Genomic DNA, 17,629 nt, shown 5'->3' on the forward strand with positions numbered 1-17,629 from the left:
CTGCAAACTGCCTCATAAATTATCTCATTTTGTCAGCACTAGAAAATTCGGAATATGTGAGAACTTTAAAATATTGACTAATAGCTGATAGTTTTGCATACTGCTTCATATATTGTGAAAGCATATGGTTTTTTTAATAAAAGATTTTATGCATTAAAACACAAATGCAGACTAATTTAATTGGTAATAGTAACTGTAAATTCCCATGAAGACAAGAAAATAATATCTCATCCCTGTTCTAAGCATTTCAATATCTAATAATGTTTTCAGTTGTAAACATGTTCCTTTGCAATATCAACATTTAAGATGAAGGCCTAAAACCCTTAAAGGCTTAAAACTTTAAAACTGTTAAGACACATAATAAAAGCTTTTTGAAGGCTAAATACAAAAGTCAAGGAAATCAAAGAAAGAAAAGTTAAAGAAAAACAAATTTCACACACAGCTGCCCCCCGTGCCACAGTCTAATGAGCTGAAGGGCAAAAGATGTTTGATTTGAGATGTCTCTTTTTCAAATCAGTCTAGAAAATTCTTGTTATAGCTGAGGCTGATGCTATGCAATCCAATTGGCTTTTAGGAATCCTAATTTCTATGATCCTATGAAAAATACCTACCCCTTTGGTAGGAATTAAAGCCTTTTCCAACTGAAGGATGCTAAAATGTAAGCTAATACTGAGCTATAGTAGATCATTGTGTTCTCCTTCTGAATGACAATTTGGTGCCCATGTGAGACAAGCCTGAGGCCCAACCACGACTTCCCACAGAGAGAGGAGGAACAGGCAGCATGGTATAAGCCTCACAGCAACACTTTCAAGTGCTGTATTTCAAAAATAAATCTCAGACTGTATGTGGCAGAGAGGACACAGGGACAGAAGGAATTAACCCTCCAAAGAACAATGTTAAGTATTCATTTTTCAAAATCTTTCTGAAATTCCTCACTTATAGAGTAAACAAAGAACAAGGATAAAGTATTGACAAACAAAAACATGCAGTGATGAAATTACAGCACTGTTAAACTGAATAAGTACTTAAGCCAAACTTGAAGAGTAAGAGCAGTTTCAAAAATTTCCGCAAGAATGAATAATGACAAACTATCTAGGGATTCAATTTTACTCAACATATGCAAACTTAGAGAAGATTATATTCTTGGACATTGAAGAAATTATTTGAAATGAGATGTCACATATTCTTTGAAGTCACTCCTGTTAATGCACCATCGGGTTATTGTCACTGGCATTAAAAGTTAACTGTCATACTATTTAACTGGAAATTCCAAGCTAGTCTAAGTTCTCCTATCATGTTGCCATCCATCAAACCAGTGTAATAGCCATTTTAAGCTTTTCCATGTGTGGGAGATCACTGATGCTGAAAAAGTCACTTCAGTGAAATATTTGTGTAATTAATTCTCAAAACCAACCAAAACAAAACCAAAAAAAGGTGCAAAATACAATTATAAAGCAATGATATTTCTCATCTTGACTAGAGACCAGGGATTAGAACTTCTATATGCTTGTGTGGGTTCTCAGTATGCACCAAAAGACCTCTCCTCCATGCCCACAATTCCATCTCCAGCTTTCTGTACCGAACAGAGATACTGACTTACATTCTTGCCAGACCAGCACTCGGAGGCACATCTCAAAATTTTCCACTTGTTTTTAACACAATATTATGCTACTTCAGAAGTTGCCAGAGATAAAAGACTCAGTAATCAAATCCGTAGAAGTTATTATAAGGAAGAGGAATTGAAAGTCAAAAGATCTCTGACTTGGCACGCAGGTAATATAAGATTTATATACAATTGTCTTTCCAAAATCTGATGCAACACGATTACCTCCAGCTTCCCTTATAGCAACAAAGATATGCTATTTCTCTACCTGCACAACAAAGCATTCCATAAGCATCACTAAGAAAAAAGGCTCAGATTATTTACTCCAGAAAGATGATAGTCAGGTGAGACACTGCCTAGCCACACTGTCTCAATGTATAGCCTTGAAAGGCTCTACAAGAGTCTGCTGAAAAGCTGTTGACTTACAGTGATATTTGTTTTCTAAGCATCTCCCTACATCTCCTATTCTGTTCCAAAATGTTTTCCTGAAGAAAACAAACAAACAAAAAATTACTAAGATACTCCTTCTATTTTTACTCACCATGAAAAGCAAAATCATACTAGGACTAATCTGATTTCAAAGCCAGCTTTTCTTTTTTGACTTGATCCAAAAGAAAAATAAAAAAAGAAAACAATTGGTATTTACTAAAAGTGATTCAAATATGACATGAAATGTGGCTTTTCCAAATTCAAGATTTTAGTGATTCTTCTTTTACATAACATTGCATATAGCACTGAAGCAGAATCTCAGAACCGAAAATCGGCTACCAGCATAACCTTGGATTAAAAAGTTAGAAAAAAGTAAGCACAAAAGAAATTAAAATATTTTTTATAAATAGCACCAAACCTTAAAAACTTCACCTGATTATGCTTTTACTTTTTTGCATTGCATAGGTATAGTCACAGCCACTTTCTTAACAGCTTCAATGGCTTAAGGCATTACACAGAAATTCTAGCAGAAATGATTGCCTGAATGCTCCTTTATCAATTTAAGAAGGAAACCTTCCATAGCATCTCCACTGGTCTTTTAAATTAATGTTGCTGGTTTTCTACCATAGAATAATAGAATCACAGAATGGTTTGGGTTGGAAGGGACCTTAAAGATCATGTATTTCCAACCCCACAGCCGTGGGCAGGGACACCTCCCACTAGACCACGCCAGCCTGGCCTCAAACACCTTCAGGGATGGGGCATCCACAGCTTCTCTGGGCAACCTGTTCCAGTTCCTCACCACCCCCACAGAAAATAATTTCTTCCTAACATTCAATCTAAGCTTACTGTCTTCCAGTGGCACTCAGAATCACAGAAATTCCTGTAAGTGAAAGAAGAAACTCTCAACATGTGTGTGGTAACAAAGATAAAAATAACAGCATTTTAGGGGGAAAAGTGGGAGAGGAGAGAAAAGAGTAAGGTTGCTTTTTATGGCACAATGATTTGGAAGGTTGTGACTCGCATGAAAATCAAAATAGTTTCTCTAATGTAAGCTAAGGATTGATCTTCTATAACAAACACTATGAATTTTTATAAGCTGTTATTTCACCAAAACTCCCCAAAACTTCAAAATAACAAATCTAACTTTTGCTTTCAAAATCATTTCTGATTTTAGGAAAACTTTATATCACCATGTACCAAAAAATCTTTCAGTGTCTTTAGCTGAGTAACTTTGTGATTTGTACAAGGTAAAGAGTTTGCTGTTGGATTTGGTCTTTTCCAATTAGCTAAAAAATTTTTCTGCAATTTGGCCTTGCCAGTAGGTAAGGCCTAATTCCTTGAATTTTGAGTTAGATTTTGCAAGAGATGAATTTCATACTATCTGTGCATACGCAACCTCTATAATTTTTTGAATATTTACCTCTTAGAGAATGATTTTATCGATTTTAAGTACTTAAGTTCTCTCAAATTAAGTATTAAGGTTCAGCCAAACTTATATCAGAAAGATAAATCCAACAGGCAGCTGGATTAGATCGCCCTTGTGGGTCCCTTCCAACCATTCTATTCTGTTTATTTTAGAATGATAGCAGCATTAATAACCATTACTGCATTAATAATGCTGATCACTGAGCATCCAACAATAGGTGCTTACATAAGATAATCAAGCCCCAATTTTTTCATGCTCCAAAACTTAGAAACTGAAGCATACACATTTGCTATTTTCAAATAGGAAGAAATATCTTTGGAAATTTAGCTCTGGTATTTTTATTAGGCTCTCAGAATAATATCAAGAATTTATATAGTAATCCAAATCCTACTTCACAGTATTTCCATTAGTTAAAGTCACTGAAACAACTTTTGTTCGCATTCAGAGGCAAAAGAAAATATATGTTGAAAATTAAATATTATATTTGCAGCTACAGTGGAAGTTGAAGTGGTTTTGTACTTTAATAGTTAAAGAAAATACATTTTTATGGTAAAAAGTAAGTGTCCTGGTATAAAACTACAGTTTTAAAAACATCTTCTCAGCTGCTGTCAAACTCTGAAAATATCCACTTTACACAGCTAGGGCAGAACCTTCATTTTAGATATCATTACTTGTTCCCAGATCTTATCTCCATATTTGATTATTTAGAAACTTACACTGTTTTGGGACAATATGCTAAAGAACTTTGCTTTTCTCTTACTCATTTCTAAGCTGCCTGAATTCTCATTCTAGTAACTATATGCACCAACACTGAATACAATGCACTAGTCCATATCAAGCCCTGCAAAGACAGATTGGTGATTTAAAGGCAATATTTCTGTTCTGAAAGGTACAGCACTGTTGTTCACTGTGCTGTTAGATGTTTATTTGCTTTGCCAGACTTTGGAGACTGAATCACTCACTGGATGAAATGGCAGGAGTTTCATAGTAAGAAGAGCTACAAAAGTAGTCTAAGCTATAATTTGAATTCAAGGCATTAAAAATGTATATGTTGCTCTATATAATGCAAATACAAATTAATCTCATTATGTTTTTATGTGTAAACCTCAAATTGATCAATAGAACACAAATGGAAAAGTGAATAAAACTTTGGAAAAAGGAAAAAAAAAGGATTTGTCCTCATGCAAGAATAAAGCTCTTTGTTTAAAAAAAAAAATGTTATAATGATTCCTACTTTCATTACAGTTAAAAAGACTATTTCTCCTTACTGTTTTACAACAGTGAAAAAGGACTTTCCTACTTTTAATAATCTCATTTGAGTAAATTAGAGGATTAACTGAAAACCCAGATAAGATACAGCAAGCTCAATTTGTTTAATAGAAATATTCTTTTTAAAGAATCTTTCTCTCATCTATTTAACAGTGATATATATAAGGAAGAGGAAAAATAAGAATCACTTTTACTTCACAGATTTGAAATTAATTACAGAGATAAGTGAGCTACCAAGGGTTATTCAAAATCTTTAAAGAAGTTAAGAGACTGAGCACCAAATCTCGGCTCAGTGCTTTATCACAGCATACAATTTTTGAGTAGCACAGCATCATATCTATTATACAATTAAAAATATACATACTTACAGCCATCTCTACACATACAACTGGGTTTTTTTGGAAGCAAACAAAAAACCCAACCCACAAGCAAATCTCAGCAGAAAGAAGAATAATTTATCTGTGCAAATCATTAACAGATATAGTCTTTCTTCTCTTGAGAAATTTACAGGCTATCAATACAATTTTGACCACAGTACAATGCATGGAAATTCTTAAAAATGAAGTATTATTCAAGAAATCCTACTTGCTTATTCAAAATACTGGAGGTAAGCTCTCACTGAGCTTATGGGATGCATTTTAGACACAAGGATAGAATCTAAGGGATTAGATACGAAACCTGCATTGGCATGGGGGATACAGAAAGGAAACACTCCCCTGTGAAAAGTATACCAATTCAAGAGGATGAAGCTCACAAAGAATGGCAAGGCTTCTTTGTCACTCACATTTATGGGAGCTTGAGACATATTTAACTCTGCATCACATTAGTCAGATGCAGCTCCTTTACTGATCCTCATCACTGGACACACATTCCCTTGGTTGTCCATGACAGGCCTTTTGCTTTCAGCACCACTGTGCATTTGATCTCAGTTTCATACCGGATAAAAAAGACCATGCTAGAATAAGCAAACAAGGTCAGTGATTTCTGTTTGAGCCTTTTATGTGTATACATTGTCTAAGCCCACCAGCTATATAGCAACACAGTATGCTTTCAGATGGATCAAGGGAGAGAGTATCAGTTGCGCTCCAGGATCCCTGTAGATTGGGATGAAATCCATAGGTCAAGGAAAACAAACTTTGGCTGTTCAGAGGCATCTGAGGGGAGTATGCTGTTCCCAGGGGAACTATGCCTAGCAGGCTATAGCAAGCAAAGCCTGGTGGAGTATTGCTGCTCAGCTGCAGTTAAATTCTCTTTTCAAGTGAAAATACAATTAAAAAAACCCAAACAAATCCAACCATAAAAATATCTCACACAGCTAAGATTGAACCTGCATTTAGAAATAGTTTCACCCTGCCCTTCACTGTTTCCATTAGTATGATTCCTTGCCATGGGATCAGAGGTGTTCAGAGCAGGAACTCCTGAAGAGGTTTCATTCTTTGACCATGCACCCATTTTCAATTACTGCAATTCAGTGTATGACAAGGGGAAAATTGTTAAGAAATTATAGTATATCTTTGTTGTCATTTTATTGCAGGGGTTCCATGCTATCGTCTCCTTATCAAAAAAGTCCGCTACCTTCTCAATGTTTTGCATGGGCAGTGCTCCTCAGAGCACTGACTCTTTCTTCTCCACTAAGTAACCAACTGACTCCAGTTCCCTTCTCAAGCAGCCACCCCACTCTTTTATAACACTCTTCTTCCCATTGGTTACAGCTGCGACCTCTTAAAGTCAGGCCTGTTCCTAGTCTTTGATAATTGGCCCAGCTGCAACTCCTTAGGGGTAAGATTACTTTCTACACTATCTTTATTTTCTTATATTCTAGCCCCCTACATATCTTCTTATTAGTAGCTACTCCAAAGCATGAAGCTGTAAATTTGAACTTAAATCTTCCGTGTGGAAGCATGCTGCCTTATCACCAAATCACTGCTTTAGCTTCCCTTCTAATGAATTCACTTCTGAGACTTTGAGAATAAAGATACACATATTGGATACACTGTTCTCTCTTTATTAAGCAAAAAAAAAGATCTTGTTTCAGCCTTAATTGTATTTCCCTCAAACAGGAGGAAGAAATAATTCAAACCAAACCTAATCCAAATATCCTTTAACCCTAATATTAAGAGTTCAAAATCCAGGCAAAATATTTTACTGTTGAATGGTGATCTACTACAGATACAACCACAATCTGCCTTCAAAAGACACAAGGGAAAAAAAAATCAAATTAATATACAACGTTAAAATACAGCTGAAGAATCTAAAATAAATTAAAATAAAGATTAAGAAAAAAATCTATATGTTTATCCACTTCAGGCCTTTCTAAATCAAACTTGCTCTTATTATGAAAAGGAACGCACTGTAACATAAACCCATGCAGTACTTCCACTGTATGATAGCACAAGTAAAGCATTAGAAATCAGTAGAAAGGAATTTTCTTCCTGAAAGGAACCGAATAAGTTGTAGTTTGCGTTTTAAGAATGGGTACATCTTTGTTCTGAGGGAGAATGAAGCTGAAGGGTAAAACAAAAGAAACACAACACCTCCAAAAAACCAACCAATCAACAAAACAACTCCCACAAAAGTCAAACAATCCAAAACCAATCCCTTCCCCCCAAATAAAAGAAGTAATGCCTAGCTCTCAGTGTCTTGTGAGGTGCAAATCCCCAGGATGTCTATTACTGCTGAGGTGTAAACTATTCAACAGTTCCCACCACTCACATTTGATGTGAGAGTGTATCCATTGTATCAGCCAAAAAGGACTGCCCAATCCAGAAGATTCTGAGCAATTGCTTCAGCAAAGAGCTGCCACAATGCCTCCTGGGCCTATGCTATTAGCAAAAGCAAAGCTGGCTCACTTCAAGCTAAATTGGGAATTAAGCTGCAGTATTGTCCCCAGTGTGGCCTGCCAAAGTACACTGTTGCTAGACAAGCACTAAGTGGGCAGACAGCTCTGGGGTCCAACACAGTTAGAGGAGAAAAGGAGTGAATGCTGCCTTGGCTCTAAAGAGGACAGAAGGATAGTCGCACCAGAAAAGGCTCCATATCCCTAATACTGACATCTGATTTCCCTGTGAAACTTAGAAAGCCACAAGTTCTGTGTTCAGTGTTTTCCACCAATTCCTGTGTGCAGCCTGCTCACAAATGAAGAATAAATGTAGGCTGGAAAAGCCTACAATTAATTTTTATGGCTATTTGAATTACTCAAATTCCCTGCTCAAATACTCAAACTCCCCTGTTCCCACAAAAACAGTTGAAAGAAAGTGTGCTGTAGGACCATGGTCCTCTCACCAAAAGGGTAAATGATGGATTTATTCTAGTTAGATAGAACAAACTTACCTGACCATAAGTAGTTACTTTTGTCAGCTCCTACATGAATGAATAGCTTATTTGAAGGAATATGTACTTTAAAACCCCTGCCAGCCTCTCCTGTGCTGTAAAAATAAATTAAGTTTCACTGAAGACAATGAACATCCCATTTACTTAGCGGAAGCTTTAGTTTCTCCCACCTTCCTGGAACATTTTCAACCTGAGATGCCAAAGTGTAGAGAACCATTCCCATCACCACTGACTCAGCCAGGATGAGAGACAGTGTCAGTACACATCCTTTAACAAATGGTTTCTGACTGCTTAAAAAAAAATAAGCAAGTAGGCACTTCTATAGCTGTTTATCTTCTTTTCTCTCTCAGGCCTCATAGATATAAAAGCAGCAGAAGAAAGTGGCAAGATGTCAACACTGTTTGAACACCAAGCAGAAAGAAAGCAGAAAATACAACTTTTTGGTATACTCATCAGTTTGAATGAAAAGCTGAACATTATTTATGAGACGTGCGAGAAACAATCCATTGTACTGAAAAACGATAGTCAATCCCAGATATAAATTCTCTGCTGGTCGATAACCACTATACCCATTCCCTTAGACATGAGAATGACCTGACAGAGCCATAAATTCACAGGTTGTCCATTTTTCACAGAGAAGTTCCCCGCCCCAGACAGTCTGCAGTGCACCAGGCATGACATCGGCATAAACATTTATTCATTTATTATTTTATGCTGACGGCTTTTCAGCTCCCCAGCAACAGACAGACAAGTAACAATGGTGATACGACCTGGGCCAGGTTCAAGAACCAAGCACAGGCTAAATTTAGGTTGCAGAAATGGCACAGTGTGATAGCCCTTCCTATCCCAGCAATACTCTGGAACTCACTAAATATGGATTTTCTTTTAACACAAAATCTCACAGAACTCCATAAGGTTTCAATATACACATGCATTAAACAAATTCTCTACCTACAAGTTTCTTTGAAGGAACCAAACAGAAAACTCAGTCTAAACTTACTGAAAATGTTAAAAATGGCTGGCATTGACCCAAAGTCTTTCTGAAGAGCCTGACCGATAATTAGTACATTTCAGTGATTTGCCCCTTTTGGGGCCTGTGTTCTAATGGGTTTTAGAGCTCGCAAATCAGTGCTAGGATTTGTTCTGTGCATTAACGTGCACAGAGTGCTAAGCTACTTATTTGTAATGATTCTGTTCCTGTAGGAAAGCCTGCCTTGATTGTTAATGATACTTGAGGCTCTTAATCTTAAAACAAGGGGGGAGACAAACTGCAGGCTGTGGCATAGTCTGCTACACAGTTTATCATTTCCTGAAAATAAAAACCTCACTTAATTCCATTGATAGCACTCAGAATATTATAATAGGCATTTAATTTCCTAAACAAATTGCGTTTTAAGAAGCTGAAACAATCTCTTAAATTACACTATTTTCATTGTTTATCTTTGTTGTTGGGTTTTTTAAAGCTAGGACCTATTCAAAAGTGATTTCTTTGAAAGAATAATTTGAAGAAACTTGCTCTTACTTTCCACTACTCACATCATTTTTTTTTAAAAGCACAAGTTAAAAAGGAGAGTTATATCTTATTCCTCTTCAAGATTAAAGACTCTTGTATGATCAGCATTGCACCACTGCCTAATAGTGTACACTGTTAACACATTAATTGGCTTATTGACTAAAGTTTTATAACTTTTCATTCAGCCCAAAGTGCCCTTGCTGTGAACTCACCCAAAGAATTATCAGGTTCAATAATCTAAATTATATTCATTAATAGAATAATAGATATATATAATAAAAAAGAACAACAATTACCCTCAAACAAAGTGGAGCTAATGACTTCAGTAAGACTGATTTTACATACCAAAAAAATGCATAGACAATCAAAACTTTGATTAATAGTAAATAAAATAAAATTTTCGTTTGAACATCACAAGCTATAATAAAATGAACAGGAAGAATAAGTGTAATGCATATTCATATGGTAAAAAATGTTATGACATACAGAAAAAAAATTAAATGTAGGCTGACTAGTAAAGTATGATAAAATAATGTCATGACAGATTTCCCTGTTGCTGTCATCATTTTATAAATTTCATTCCCATCTTGCAAAATATTTTTTAAGTACAAATTACAGGAAAAAAGTTCGGTATGACCGATCCAATTTGGAATTCAAATAGAAAGTCAGTTTGACAAATTCTCTGGAAAACATGAATTTCAAGTTTACCACAATTCAGTTACAATCTTGAGGCTACATGGAAGTTGCAGAAAAGGCCCTGGATCCCTTCTAAGTATCAAGCAATTTAACACAGATGTATACACACACCTGTGTGACCTGAGCTCAGCTCTTCCATGGGATGATTTATCTGTACCTTCTGGAGACAAGATGTCAGTTAATGTAAAAAGTATTATGCCAAAAGGAGCTGATGTTTGTAAACAGAAATATGTATTTATAGGCATACATGCATACATACGTATAAAAGGGAGTATAGTTGACTAAACAAAACCACAAAGAGTGAAAAAGCCTCTACACACAGAACAAAGATAAGGAGCCAGCTGATGGGACAAAAGATAAAAAGGACAGAATTTAGTGTAGCAATAAGATGCTGAAATGAGGTCAAGATACTTAGTGAATCAGTTGCTGACCTCACATCAAACCCAGTCCTAATCACAGCGAATGAAAACTGCTGTTTGTAGATGGCTGGAAAAGGCTTTGAGCCACAAACTCATTCTAATATGCTACACAAAAAAAACTGGACAAGATATTATCATCCCCTAGCCAACTCATTGAATTGTCTAGCTGCAAATCTTATAAAATCATCCTGCATTTCTATTCATATTAATTGCTAGTCTAAATCTAAATGAAGATGTAATTACATTTCTAAGAAAATAGATAAAATCCATTCTTAATTTAATGGTTTAGATGTCGTGTATATAGCTAAGGTAAATAAACTTATTACTTCAAATACCTGTCAGAGAGATGCCTGCCCTTATAAACTTACTGGAGGTACTGCACAGGGAGGTATAAGAAATTGGAATTTTAGGTATGTTTCAGACTTAAAAAGGTCAGGTCCAGTGAGAACATAACTCTGAGAAAATTTCCCTAAATCCAGCATTTATGGAAAGAGAGATACCCAAATGCCCTAAAACACTGGCCTTGGCGTTAGGTCTGTGCTCTGCATTAACATCTACAACAAACCCACCTGACGATAAGGAAAGGTCACCAAACATGGTGGCTGCTGTCTTGGTAACCATCATAGTCAGTTATTCATACTGCTTGTAATCAGGCTAAAAGTTCCTGAGGCTTTGCCATCTGGAAAATTTTGCATAGCATCTCTAATAACATCTTTTATTTTGTTTCTTTTATAACTATGACAAGACTTGATTCAGCAACAGTTTGGAAGCAAACCAGCTTATTCTCTTTCTTTCAGGTACTCTTTAAAGGCAATTCAAAATATTACTTTCTTTTTTTCTTTTTATCTATTTTTTTTTCCTCCAGACTGAGCTGTATTAGAGATTAATTTGGAAAATCAGATACATAACATGGAAAACACCTGAATGTACCAGAAAAGAGAAAATAAGAAAAGACTACAGACAAATCTCTCTCTGGCCTGCTATGTCTCTTCCTCATGCTTTCTCTCAGATCAGCTAGCTTATAATAGCTTGCCTATTACAAACGACATCATAGAAAGGACTGTCCCTTTGGGAAGAAAAAGAACAGGAAAAAAAAGAGCAAAATTTTCCTCCATCCTTCCTACAATTGTTTGCACCTCTGTTCCCTGCTCTACCCAGCAAATTTCAAGTCTCTGTTATATGGCAAGTCCCATCATTTGTTGTAAATTTCCTCTTCCCACTCTCCTCTTATCCAACGTCAAGCTGCTCCCAGAAGAGGGGTAAATGCTCTCTTTGCAGACATACACCTGAGAAAAAATGCAGAGGCCAGATCATTGCAAAATACGAGCCTTTTCCTCAACTGCTCAATGGCTATCTTTTTAAATAAACACATTATCCTAAATTGAAACAAAGAATAAAATAGAAATACTGTAAGGACTTCATGAAAATTTAGTCTGTATAAAGACTCTTCCAGATTTTTATTTTCCTTCATATTTTTGACATCTCCATTTGCTATAGTGACTCCATCAAATAACTTGCTCTAAATCTCCTACTAAACATGGTATTAAATTCAAATATCTACAAGAGCACATTCTTTTAAGCTGTGGAGTCAATGAATTTCATCTTTTTTTGCTCAGATTTTGTTTTTTGGTCACTCTAATTTAATTATTTTTGAGGTTTTGATTTGTTAAACTCTTTTTCTCCAATGTCCTTAATACCTTTTCTCCAATACCTTAATACCACCAGTTCTGTACTGGCTAATTTAATCTCTTTTTTTTTTTATTTTTAATCAAGAAAACCACAAAGCAATTGGACTGAGCATCTTAGATTTTCCATACATACATTGAATTGTGCTGTTCAAAAAGAACTGTTGGTATCTGCAGCATCAAAACATCTGTACCACAGATGAAGTACAGTGGATTCATTTCAGCTCTTTTCTTGCACAGCATCAAGTACAGACAGAAGCACATCCAAAGACATATTCCCACTGATGGTTACTAGCCAGGGGACTCAAGGGCAGTTTGTAAGTCATGCAGCAGACCAGGACAAAATTCACACTGATGCAACTACTATGAAAAGTGAGCTTCTAATAGTCTGTAATAGTGAGAATACGCACATATCTATGAAAAAGTCAAGCTTACCAATTTAATCTCATTTTTCTTCATGCAGTAAGTTTGGCTCAATTAATAATTTTATTGCATAGTATGTCTAAAAAGTGCCATTTATTGGGCAATATACTAAAATAACTGTTGGGTGTTGGTGTTGCTGCTGATTTAACATGTACCATTTCCCATTAAATCCTATAACTAGCAAACAGTTTCTAAAATTAGAATTTCGTTATCCAAATTATATTTGCATACGTGTGAGCTCCTTAAGAAACTATGCAATTCATTCCCCAACTAATTTTTAATAGTGATGAATGCATATGAAAATGGAAGTAGCACTATACAAAATTAGCCCATATTCCTCTGAAGCTCCTTCACGCTGCCGCTTTCCTATAGACTTGTCTGAGTTTGTCTCCTCTTGTGGAGCTTCCTCAAGAATACTAAGCCAGTGAGCACATGCACTACTACTGATACTTAAAATATTATCTGAATTTATGTAATTCCTGCAAGCGACAGGGTCCTGTCTCAAACCTTAGATTTACCTGATATTGCTATGAACTTCTTCATGACCTGAATTCTTTGACCTGTTTCTAAAAAAAAAATCAAGAAAAAAAACCAGCAACACCAAAAATACCTTTCCCCTCTAAAAAAAACCCCCAAAAAACCCAGACAAACAAAAAACCCTGAAGCCACAAATCTGAAACTCACCAGTTAAATACTAAGATATTTTAACCTGTTCACCATAGGCAGGTTCTCTTTAATGTCAATATGACTTAGCTCCAGATTTGAAATGTAACTACACCACTGCAGGAGAGCCAATGTTTTCTTAGGAGGAGAAAATGATAGTTTTCCAGCAAAACACTCATGGAAATCTTTTCTTATTCTTATTGTTTCAAAACAATTTAGTTGAATGAATAAACCAGCTCTTATTCAAAATATGCTGTATTTGATAAGGAAAATAAGAACACACAGGCTTGGAAAGACAACAAGCTTGATAACTTTTATTAGTGTTTCATGACAGTCAATTTCTGTATACATTGCCTTGCAAAGATTTGATGGTACCTTAACTGAATCTGAAAAATATCAGAGGCTCTCAAAGCTAGTCAGAAAAAAATACATCTAGAAATATCATAATACATTTCTCAGCAAAATGTTCATTTTCATTCTTCTCTGGAGATATGGAAATTTGGATAAATTCAAATAAAATAGATTGAGTTTAGGGAATGAACACCAAATGATTATCCATGCTATCTTCCCTATAAGTAATCAGGAACAGCATTTTGGAAGATCAAAAGAGCCCTCCATTCTCTCCTTTTCTCACATCTCCCCCACTGCACACAACATTGTCACATATGCACTCCTCTGGTATCTGAAGCAAACAGAAGTCTCCAGCTAAAAACAATGACACACAATTTCAGTGTTTGTGGAGCTGAGGTTATACTTCATTACTAATCAAAAATTTGCAGAGTTTATTCAGAAATTCTGCATAAAAAGCTGATTTTCATCCAAAGTATAATCCTATTCTGTAAATTGCATTCATAAACAGTACAGAACACTTTTGCATTTTCAGTACACCACAGGATTCACTATCAAATTTCCTGAATTTACAAGTCAATAGACAGTCTTTCAACCTATCTGGTCTTTGCAGACTCAGCATGCTACTTGTAAGCCAAGCTGTTGTCCTTCTGGCTTTGCATATTGCTGCCAGCACTAAAGATTAGGCAGACCAAACTCCTGGCTCAGTAGATAGAGCACTGAGAACTGGGGTGTGCTGACTGTTCCCAGATGAGCCGATACCTCAGGTGGTAAGTTAAGTGAAGCTTCATACTGCTCTAGAGAGCACCAAGTCAGCTTACTGTGCCTTTCTACCATGTTCCTCAATGTTCTAGAAACATAGGCCGCCTATATCAATCCCACAAACACACACAGCACACCCACTATCACCCATGGATAATTTCCTCCCTTTCTCAAATGAAAGATGAAATCATGATCATAAAAGAAACCAGAGGGCAGCATGTGATAAAAGTTCTATTCAATCTGTTTTTCAGAGTAATGCCGTGTGTGCTTAAAATACCATCCTGCCTCAACCAACCACTTTTTGTTTCTAAGAAAAAATCTGAATGGCATGATAAGATGTCATTGCTTGCAACAGTAAAAAGGAACTGAACACAGAAACTCCAGAAGGTCTTCTGCAGTCTTGAGTTCCCCACATGCTCTAAATATGCATGTTGTCTTTTATCTATATTCTGAACTTGCCCCTCAAACAAACTGTCATCCCGGATGCCTGCAGCTCTATTACCAGGAGAAAACACCAACATCATCACTAAGGATTTGCTACTGGATCAATTCTGTAGGTGTTATAAATCAGCATAGCTTCAGTAACTTCAGCTAAGTGATGATGATTTACAACGCCCTGAGGATCTGGCCCTCTGTCCTAATTACTTCATTAATCTGCATATTCCTGAAAGGAACACTAATCTTTTTTCTAAATTACTTTTACTTCAACCCACCTGTTATAAGTCTGATGTGGATTTATATAGAGTTCAGATCATACTTTCTTACTTATTTTTGAAGAAGCATTGCCCTGAGGCTGCCCATGGTCCATAAATGATCGATATGGCTGATTGAATCAAGCCTGAGCTGGTGCTTTCAGCAGGTATGAAATCAATTCCTCAAGACCAATCCATTAGAATCTAAACACTATTAACAGAATGGAGAGGAAGAAACACATTTTTTCTGTCCCAGGGAATAAGAAGCCACTCTGATAGGAAGTTATTTGATCAGGTCTATCAGAGCCAGAGAACCACAATGACTGCCTTCTCATAACAAGTAGTTTATTCCCAGGAAAGGACAAAGTTGGTGTTGGGAAGCATGTTTTATCATATTCCCTCAAGATGTCACTAAAGCTAGGAGCCCAGCCAGAGTCTAAGGAGCTTTAGGTATTTATATTATTAACAAGAACATTGACTGCTACACTGGACTTTTTCTTTTTTTTTCTTTTTTATTTTAATAAAATAAGCTTTCCTGTAGATAACTCAGCTACTAGAAATATGGGATAAAAACATGTTCAGTGGAAACGCTGCAATGTTTCCATTTTGGAGCTTTTCATTGTTCACTGAATTTCCCTCTGATGCTGTCTACTGTTAAAAAAGGACCGTGAGGGACAACCACTCTGATCCTCCATGGCATGGCCTGAAAATTAAGAAATTCAGCCAGTAAGCAAAAACCTAATGACTGCATTTTATTTGGAAACTCATTTAAAAAAAAAAAAAAAAGTTTTGTGTTGATCCCAAATTTAAAGTGAGGCACACACATCAACTTGATTATGTCGTCATTTAAATACTTCCAGAGTCTTCTGAAAGTAGCAGTAGAACAAAATGGATAATTTAGATGGAGTTGAAAGAGTTATTTTGTCTACCTAAAGACCTAATACCTTTGTAAAAGCAAATGTCTTCAAAGCATTTTCTGTAGAAATTTGTAGTGATTGTCTTTAAGTCAACATTTTTAAAATGTTACAATACTGTAGAACTGGAATGGTATTTTTCATAAACCTAAAAGAGAATGAACTGACACCTCACATACCATACTTTATTAACAAGACCAGGCTTTTAAATAGCATGTTCATCCATAAGAGGTATTTAAAGAGTGACATAAGATTCCATATGAGCGAATAGTAACACCAGTTTCTAGAAGGTGACAATTATATCAGGCTGAAAGCACTACAGAAAATACAAAATGTACTTTGGATAGGATAAAGATTCTTAGTACACAGCAGCAAAGGTTTCTTGCTCAGATCTTTGCACTCTTTCCAAACCAAAGAACTGTTGAGCAGAGTGTGAGGAACAGGATCTTTCACTCCCAAATTCATAGAAATACCTAGCTCTCAGAGAAGAAAAATTAAAGGTGATGACATTGTAATTGAGATAATGTTGATTTTATATATGAGTTACATAGCTAGAGATTTGGAATTAACTGAGTGTACAATTTAAATAATACTTATACCTTGCTGATTTCTTAAGAGCTATTTCATTGCACTTCTTACAGATAAGGAAATACAATTTCTTGTATTTCTAGTCATTCCCTCTTCAAAATTTATTTTAGGCTACAAAAGGATATTTTATACAGCAAGCTAAATTCTTCTCAGTAATAAGGACTAGTGGAATAAATGCCTGCCTGGCTTTTGTAGTATCAGGATGCATTTTAAAGGGCCACTAATTCATGCAAACATTTGCACATTATCATTCTGCATCACTGCAGTACTTGCAGCACTATTGCTAACCTCATAAAATAAATACTAAACAAATTACTATACTTTCCCATGTGCCTGTATGGAGCCATTAGTAAGGTAGTACTTTTAATAAATTTTCCTACTCTTTGTATGAGGAAGAATAGTTGCTAAATGTTCTGATTTCCCCTTATATATTTCCAACTTCACAGGTTTGCTGTTGCTATTCTTTCTTTGCACTTCTTGTACATCAAGGACAAATCTCATTATCATATCTATTCTTAATGCTTTTCTTCAGTCAAGCCACCCACCAATGCTCCTCCCACCCTTTACAAAATAGCATTTCTTGGGATTTAGTGACTGATCTGTCACTGGCCCGTATGAGCTAAGTTTGAATCTCCCACTATGTTTCAGGAATGACTTCACTGAAATTACATGGGTATTCAGAGACCAAATATTAAGTGGATTTCAGCCACAGCAATATCAAGACATTTGTTAGACTAAAGAAGAGTGCATGAGGAAACGGAAGGGGTGAGCCACTTAAAATTTCAATCTAAAATTTCCATTCTGTAAACCCTCTTACTATCTCCTTTCTTCTCTCCTACTTCAAAAACCTGTTTCTTGCATCTTCA

This window comes from Haemorhous mexicanus, chromosome 2, assembly GCF_027477595.1.
Source record: "Haemorhous mexicanus isolate bHaeMex1 chromosome 2, bHaeMex1.pri, whole genome shotgun sequence".
Taxonomy (NCBI): domain Eukaryota; kingdom Metazoa; phylum Chordata; class Aves; order Passeriformes; family Fringillidae; genus Haemorhous; species Haemorhous mexicanus.